We start from the raw sequence: 9,322 nt of genomic DNA, 5'->3' as shown, positions 1-9,322 counted from the left end.
CCAGGGTGCAGGCTTTCTGCCCTCTGCACACTGCCCCCACTCAGTGACTCCACGGGGACCTGTCCCTTGTGTGCTGTGAGGAGTTCCCTGGGTCCAGCCCCCACCTCCCGCTGCTGCAGCCTTGTCTTCTCTTCTCTGCATTCAGTCTCCAGTGAGGACGTGTCTAAGCCATCCCTCTGCATGTTTGACCCCGTTCTCTCCCACACTCTTTAGGACTTTGTTCCAGTAAATCATCATCTTGTCTCCGTCTCTCCCTTGATGTGAGGCCTCAGGCAGTAAGTGTTCTGATTGGGTGGCGGAGACTGTTCCCTGCCACAGACTGAGATTCTCCAGCTCTGCTCGAGCAGCAGTGGGACCAGCTAAGAGTAAACCCCCAGCCTCCCTGCAGGCTCGGACTGCCAGAGGGCGGTGGCCAGAAGTTGGCTGGGAGTTCTGGACAAGCTTCTTAAGAGGGACAGACACGTGGCATGTGCCCTTTTTGGGCTTAACCCCCTCTGCCCTCTAACTGAGGTGTAGATGTGATTGCAGCCCACCTGGGCCACAGGTGTGCTTACAGAGCCAGAGTGGGGGGATGATATTCCTGATGACACTGGAGCCCCTGTAGGCCAGCTCTTGACTGCCCTCTCTGGACCTCTGTTACTGGGAAAGAAAGAACTTCCATCTTGGTTTCTCTTAGAAGTAGCTGATGCATCTCCCGTTAAAGCCCCCGCCCATCATCAGTCAGAACTACAGCCGTGCTCGCTTTCCACTCTTTGCTTTCAAATCGCTCCACAGAACAGAGCAGTGCAGAGTCCCTTCCTCCACTTCATCCTCATTGCCTTTCAGTAACTTCATGGATCAGACTCTGTGAAAAGACTAGGTACTCTGAACGGCCCACCTGATGATAACTCAACATGTTGGATGAAACTTTTTTTTTAATGTTCTTAAATGTGCCACTGAGTCATCAAGAAAAGAATTCATCCTCTGAGGCCAAAAACAAAGTGAAAGCTAAACTGCAGAAAGGTCAGTGAGCCTTCAGCTCGTTTACTCCCAGGGGCATGTGCCGGATCTTGGTGACACTGAGCTTCTGTGAGAATGGACTTGTGGGGGACAGGTGGCAGGAGGTAAGCCTGGGGAACCCTGCAGGAGGATCCTCTTGCAAACAGCTGGAATCCCAGAGGACTGCCTTCAGTCTTGGGGGGAACTGGCAGTAGTTGGAAAGGAGAGGAACACAAGTAGGGATCCCTAAGAAGTCACTTACACGCCTTCTCCCATGTGGTTTGAATTCCCAGGGTACACGTGGTCTAAACATTTCTCATGCCAAGTTCTTAAAGAGGTCCTAAGTTGGTAACACCCTCGGGCTCAGGGCCAAAGCAGCTGCATACCCACACGAGAAGAGCAACTTTAATTTAGGCTCAGACACTCTCCATAGGACATGAACTCAGAGTCATAAATCAGAAACCCACAAATCACACTATGCCTCATATAAGGCATCCTGAATGAAAGCCAGCAGAAAACAGTGCAATCAGACTGCAAAGATTTAGAGAAGTAGAGTTTTCAAGACAAAAAAAAAAAAGTGAGTACATTTAATATGTTTAAAGAAAGGAGTAAAGAAGAGTTGCTCATATAAATGCCTTATAAAAATATCCAGTGGAAGAAAGAACTAATAAACTGGAAAGCAGAGCCAAATGATCACCCTGTGGGTAACACACAGAGACAAACAGGAGGAAACGTAAGAGGCTAAGAGATGTGGAGGAGACGCTGAGAAGGTCTAACATCTCTCTTAGAATTTTAAAAGGAGAATATTGGATATAGGCAATATTTGGGAAGATGAAGGTTGATTTTTCCAGAATTGATGAAGGACATCAACCCTCAAACTCAGAAAGCTGTATAAATGTCAAGTAAGTGAGGAATCCACAGCATATATATAGTGAAACTGCAGAATGTCAAACGCAGTAGGAAAAGTCGGATTACCTACAAACACATAACAGGCCCACTGCCTTCTCAGCAGCAGCAGTGAAAGCCAGAACACTGGAACAGTGATCTATGGGCCAAGAAGAGACAAGACAAAAACTACTAATCAGGAATTGTTTTCTCTGACGTAAATCGTCGCAGTGTTCTCCTAGGTCAGTCTACCAAGGATATGGAAAAAAATAAATGGGACCTAATTAAACTTACAGTATTTACACAGCAAAGGAAACCATAAACAAAACAAAAATACAACCTATGGAATGGGAGAAAATATTTGTGAACAATGCAACAGACAAAGGTTTTATCTCCAGAATGTGCAAACAGCTCATACAACTCAATAACAAAAACACAAACAAACAAATCAAAAAATGGGCAGAAAACCTAAACAGATTTATCCAGTGAAGACACACAGATGGCCAATAGGAACATGAAAAGATACTCAGTATTGCCAGTTATCAGAGAAATGCAAGTCAAAACCACAATGAGGTATCACCTCATACCAGTCAGAATGGTCATCATTAAGAAGTCCACAAATGATAAATGCTGGAGCGGGTGTGGAGAAAAAGAAACCCTCCTATACTGTTGGTGGGAATGTAAATTGGTGCAGCCACTATGGAAAACAGTATGGAGATTTCTTAAAAAACTAAAAATAGACTTACCATAAGATCCAGCAATCCCACTCCTGGGCATGTATCTCGGGAAAACTAATCTGAAAAGATATATGCACCCCAATGTTCATAGCAGCACTATTTACAACAGCCAAGACATGGGAACAACCTAAATATCCATTGTTAGATGACTGGATAAAGAAGTTGTGGTATATTTATACAGTGGAATACTACTCAGCCATAAAAAGTAATCAAATAATGCCATTTGCAGCAACATGGATGGACCTAGAGATGATCATACTAAGTGAAGTAAGCCAGACAAAGACAAATATCAGGATATCACTTATATGTGGACTCTAAAAAAATGGCACAAATGAACTTATTTACAAAACAGAAACAGACAGACACAGAAAACAAACATGGTTACCTGGGGGCAGGGAAAGAGGGATAAATTAGGAGTTTGGGATTTGCAGATACATACTACTATATATAAAATAGATAAAAAGTGAACACCCACTGTTTAGCACAGGGAACTGTATTCAGTATCTTGTAATAACCTATAATGATAAAGAATATGAAAAAGAATATATATGTATAACTGAATCACTATGCTGAACACCAGAAATTTACACAACATTGTAAATCAACTATGCTTCAATTAAAAAAATCATTAATACCCAGTGAAGCTGTATCTTAGGAATGAGGTTGAAATGGATATTTCAGACATAGGGTGAGTACATTTATCATCAGTAGACTCTCACTAAAGGAAATGTAGAGGATTTACTTTTGCAGAAGGACAATGAACTAATGAAAGCTCTGAGACTCGAGAAAGCATAGTGACCAAAAGATGGGTAAATCTGAATGAGCATTGACTTCACAAAACAATATGAATAATATGATATTAAGACAAAATAGAACTGAAAAACAGGACAAAATAACACAAATTGAAGGGGGCTTAATTGGGGCTTAAATGTTCTTAGACACTTATAAATAGTCAAGAGGTTATGCATGTTAAAATATTCAAGTAGCAGTGAAAGAAAAAAGTATGTAACTTAAAGTAGTATATGTATGTGTGTGAGGGGGGCTCAGTCAATTAAAAAAAAAAGACTAGATTGAAGAATAAAAAGAAACAGAAAAGGCAGAATCATAGAAAGCCCAAAAGAGGATGCTAGAAATAAACCTAAAACAGTAAGCACAGTAAGTATGAATGGATAATAAATACTCTTCATAGTCTTACCATATGATCCAGGAGTCATGCCCCTACGTGTTTACCCAACTTATATGAAACTTACGTCCACACAAAAATCTGCACACAAATGTTTATAGCAGCTTTGTTTATAATGACCAAAACCCAAACAACCAGAATGTCTATCAGTAGATAAATATCTAAACAAATTATAATTTGATACAATGGAAGGTAATTCAGTGGTAAAAAGAAATGAGCTACCAAGCCACAAAAAGCATCAATGCTGAGTGAAATAAGAGTCTGAAAAGACTGTCTGTGGTGTGATTCTAATTATTTGATGTTCTGGAGAAGGCAAAGCTGTGGAGATGTTAAAAAGATCAGGGGTTCGGGGGCGGGTGGGAGGGTTGAATAGGTGAAGCATGAAGGATTTTTAGGACAGTGAAACTATTCTGAATGAAACGATGGTGGAGGTACGACATTTTGCATTTGTCAAAACCCATAGAACTTTACAGCACAGTGACTCTTAATGTATGCAAATTAAAAAAATCTCTAAGGGAGTCAGGGGCTACATGGATGGAATACAGAATGTAGTAAAACAATTAACTCTCTTAGAAGTGTTTGAAACAACCTCATGGAAGGGGTTAGGGGAAAGGTGCTGACCCAGGTAACCTTGGAAATGAGTGGAGTCTGTAAGATGAAAGACAAAAGAAATGTGTACTTAAATACGGTACTCCAGCTGATAAAGTTATTTCTCACATTGGCACATGTTAATAGTTCTGATACTGCTGTCATATACCAGGTTTAAACAAGTGGACAGCAGCTGATGGGAGCCAGGTTTCTCACTTTTGGAGCATGAAGTTACAGATAAGCTGGAGGAGGAGGCTGGAGCGATCCAAGTGTAATGGATTAGAGTTGGAGCCATCAGTGTGAACTCCTGTCTAACTTAATACAGGCACAAGTGGTAGCATGTGTAGATAGTGTGTATACGCAGATTAGTAAACACATTTCCTTGCTCTCAGTTGCAGGGACTGAAAAGCAATGACACCCCAGTAATAAAGATCACACCTATCACTCAGATATTAATTTCTAATATTGCCAAAAAAAGGAACCAGAGCTCTTTACAGAAGTGGCTGAATCTAAAACCAGAGCAGCCACTGTGGAAAACAGTATGGAGATTCCTCAAAAGACTAGGACTAGACTTACCATATGACCCAGGAATCCCGCTCCTGGGCATATATCCAGAAGGAACCCTACTTCAAAAAGACACCGGCACCCCAATGTTCATAGCGGCACTATTTACAATAGCCAAGACATGGAAACAGCCTAGATGTCCATCAACAGATGACTGGATAAAGAAGATGTGGTATATTTTTACAATGGAATACTATTCAGCCATAAAAACCGACAACATAACGCCATTTGCAGCAACATGGATGTCCCTGGAGAATGTCATTCTAAGTGAAGTAAGCCAGAAAGAGAAAGAAAAATTCCATATGAGATCGCTCATATATGTGGAATCTAAAAAAAAGAAAAAAATACAAAACAGAAACAGACTCATAGACATAGAATACAAACTTGTGGGAAGGGATAGACTGGGATTTCAAAATTTGTAGATACTGACAGGCATACATAGAATAGATAAGATTATACTGTATAGCACAGGGAAATATATACAAGATCTTGTGGTAGCTCACAGTGAAAAAAATGTGACAATGAATATATGTGTGTTCATGTGTAACTGAAAAATTGTGCTCTACACTGGAATTTGACACAACTTTGTAAAATGACTATAACTCAATAAAAAATGTTAAAAAAAAAAAAACAGAGCAGGAAATAGATTAGCCTGGATCACCTGGTAGTGCCAGAAAGTAGAGAAGTGCTCAAAACAAAACGAAAAACCACAATGATAGAACTGTGTCAAAGGGATGCAGGAGGTGGCTGAAGGATCTCATGGCTAAACATTTTGAGCAACAAAATATCAGATTATAACCCAGAGTATAAAGTAAATATCCAACTGATTGAATAGATAAACATGTTGGGGAGAAGAGATCACCCCCCCATGCAGAATTCTGAATAATTTATGCAGATACTCTGCACGTAAGCTGTTCCATTCTTCAAGCATGAGCTGCACAAGGTGACTTCCTTCTGAAGTGTTCAGTTTGGAAAGGGTTGGGGAGAATGGCTTGGCAGTGCAGAAAGTTGGCAAGTTCTATCTCAGCCAGGTGGCCAAGGTCAAGGTCACTGGCGATAAGGCATGTTGTTAGTATGGACCCTGGATATGACAAGATGAAGATAATACAAGGTAAACGCTTCGGTCTTTCTCCCTCTAAAACTCATAACTGTGCACAAACATCTGACAAATCCCAATTGAGGAATGTTCTGTAAAACAGCTGACAAAATTCAAAATGGTCAAGGTCATCAAAAACAAGGGAAATCTGAGAAACTGTGACCTCTCAAGAGGCGCTGAAGGAGATGTGACTACTTAATGTGGTGTCCTGATGAGATTCTAGAACAGAAGAATGAAAGAATTCTAAGTATGGACTTGAATGAATAATTATCAATATTGATTCATTAACTGTAACAAATGTCCCATATTAATGTAAGATGTAATAATAGAGGATTTGGGCGCAGGGTGTATGGGAAGTCTCTCTACTATCTGGTTAATTTTTCTGTAAAGCTAACACTATACTAAAAAATAAAGTTGACTTTAAACAATATGGTGGTTCATCAATCACATCAAACCAGAAGTTGTAACTAACGTAAGAAAGGTGGTGCTCAGTTCTTGATTGTCATCTGTCTGTGGTCAAGTGCCAGAATTAAATTAAAGGGCTCAAGTCTGCCCACATGTGGAGCCTGAGCCAAGATTTGGGGTGCAGAGTCAGAGGAGACCCAGGAGGCAGGGGAGGGGACAGGCCAGCATGAGGGTGAGAATCTGCAGTCAGTGCTGTCAGCAGTGGGAAGTCCATCCCTCAGGGCCTTCCAAGAAGCACGCAGAGTTGTCCACCCGCAGGGAGGAGGCTGGGTCACTTACCTCCCAATCCTGACCCACTCTGTTGACAGTGCTCCCAGGGGAGCGGACGCCCGTTCACTTCTGGGCTGCACCTGCACGAAGGCTGAGCAAGTGTTGGTGTCCGAGGGAAGGACCTGGACAGACAGACCCAGTGTGAGCCTTTAGGTGGAATGCTGGTGGTGTAATGCCAGGATGAGCTTGCCTGGAAGCTCATTCTATTTTATACGTTTAAAGAGCTTGCTTACACATATTCAGACATCGATTTTTGTCATATATCACTCGTGTGCAGACATACAAAGGAAAACAGAAGCAAAATAAACTGATTAAGGCAGTCCTAAAATGTTGTTTCATTCAGAGTCCAGCTCTGACGCCCTGTCCTGCTAGTTTGGATGCTGGCACTTCCTTGATCCTACCAGAAGGTGGCAGGCGAAACAACTTGATCCCCACAGCTGCCTGGGCAGCAGTCACTGCAGACGCACCCTGACCTCAGAAGTGTGGGGAAAGGTGCTTGGAGTTGATGAAATGAGTAGGTTTCATCCCACAGTAGATGTGGGAGATGCATTAGGCTATTTTAACTTAACCATTCTAGCTTTTAATTTTAAAAGCAGATCATTAACTCTGAACCCATTCATTGACATTTAAAATGTTGAAAATACCAGCTTCCTACTAGGAAAAAAATGCTGCTACTATTCTTTGTATACCTATTAAAGCAAATACAGTGTTTTTTAAAAATTAAAAACCAATACTTCTTTTTTGTAGGTAACTTTCTCTGAGCTGGTGATTTTAAAAATTTTAAAGAAACATTTCAAAATATATCTATAAAAAGTTGTAGTTAGTAAAAAGTTGAATAATTAACAAATCAGTCCTTTGCCTTTTTGCAAATGTTATAGAAAAGAAGAAACAACTTGCAACTGTTTGTTCTGTCCCTTCGATTTGAGATACAAATGAAGTAGAGTCATAAACACAAACACACACACGTACACACACACCCACAAGCAAGTTGAACTGGACTGGACTACATTCTAAGTGCAGTACCTAATTCAGAGTTGGGGGTAGATCTGTTAGCTCCTTGTTACCACTCCCTACTGACTTTGAGTCCCAAAGATTTTCTGATTCTGTTTTGGTTTCCCAATGCTACCGAAAAGAAAATGTGAGAATTTCCTGTACACTTGGCAGTTATGTTTCTTACAGTAAATTAACGCAGTTCCCAAACTCTGTGCTAAATTACCCCAGATTCCAACAAGTTAATGGAAACAGGATAGTCTGCGTTGTCAAGGGAAACAGCAATACTGCACATTTATCCAACACTGCAGGAGCTACTAGCTCCAAGGGGTTCACAGCTTCCTCATCAGCTTGTGCTGCCTCTCGTTTGATGATGTCATTTTTCCAAAGCTGGGTTTTCGGCGGTTGCTGAGCTAAAAGCAGGTACAGCCAAAAAATCAACATGGAGCAGGAAATGAGGGTGGCAGCGTCAAATTCCAAGGTGGAGGAAGTGTGCCGTGGCCAGCAGGCACTCACATCACGTTAATAAGCCATAAATGTATTTTTCTTTCAGTTTATATATGTATATTCAAACAGCTAAAAGTTTTTAGGGCATAAGTGCTTATTAAGTTGTTTGGCCTTAACTACTGAATAAAAGAAATTTACATATTTCTTTCGGCTTAGGGGCACAGTGAAAAAGTTTCTGAGCTGTGAACCAATGGAAGTTTAGGAACCTCTCGTAAATTTGTGTCCTGGTTTATAATTAAATCTGAATTATAGTGGTTAGTACAGATCCATCCCTGAGACTTGATAATCTCTAAATTAAAGGATAACCTTGAATATCTCAGGCTGAGGACTACACCCTGAAACCTGGAGTGACTCCAGATTACACCAAGGACCAACCTTCGTGAGTGGAGCACACAGCTTCATCTTTATCACCACCCACAGCAGAACTGGTCGCTTCTCATGGTGCCATTATAGTGTGTTTAACCTCCCCGTGCCTCAGTTTTCTCATCTGTAAAAAGGATCCAACCCAGACGGTTATCGTGAGGATTAAATGAGCTAAGATTTGTGATGAGCTAAGATTTGTGACGTGCTAAGAACAGTCTGCTGATGCCTTAGTGTCTTTGATGTTGTAATAACAGTAATCACCATCGACAGCAGCAGCAGCCTATGTTTTGAAAGCCTAGAGGCTTTGGCATTGAGGTAGATTTGCTCATTTGAGGTTAATTGCTTGGTCCTGGTACTTGTGATTATAAATTGGGCCTCACATGACCCAGAAACTCTTACAGTAAGTTTGTCCATACAATTTAGGAAGAATCTTAAATTACATCTCTTAACGTTCTTATTTGGGGAACTTCATGTAGTTTTCTTCCCTTTTATATTTCCACCATAACGTAATTCTTCTCTGTATTCTATTTTTTCTCTGCTCTTTTACATTTTGCTTAGGATGTTAGGAAATACCCGTCCCTCTCTAAATTATCCTTTACTCTCTTGATGTCCTAGTGAGTAAAATTTCTCTGCCAAAAGCATATGAGACTTTTACGTTCTCACAGAATTTCGTTTATCACTTTCCAGGACAGGTCT

The 9,322-nt window shown here is 40.9% G+C and overlaps 1 protein-coding gene across 1 annotated transcript in view; it reads left to right on the top strand.

Annotated features, from left to right (window-relative positions):
• RPL31 (ribosomal protein L31) overlaps nucleotides 1–9,322 on the top strand; it is a 311,008-nt gene that overhangs the window by 24,236 nt on the left and 277,450 nt on the right. The gene's annotated exons all lie outside the window — the stretch shown is intronic.

This window comes from Camelus dromedarius, chromosome 33, assembly GCF_036321535.1.
Source record: "Camelus dromedarius isolate mCamDro1 chromosome 33, mCamDro1.pat, whole genome shotgun sequence".
Classification (NCBI taxonomy): Eukaryota; Metazoa; Chordata; class Mammalia; order Artiodactyla; family Camelidae; genus Camelus; species Camelus dromedarius.
Note: the sequence above shows the minus strand (reverse complement) of the source record. Positions and strands in the feature narration are given on the sequence as shown.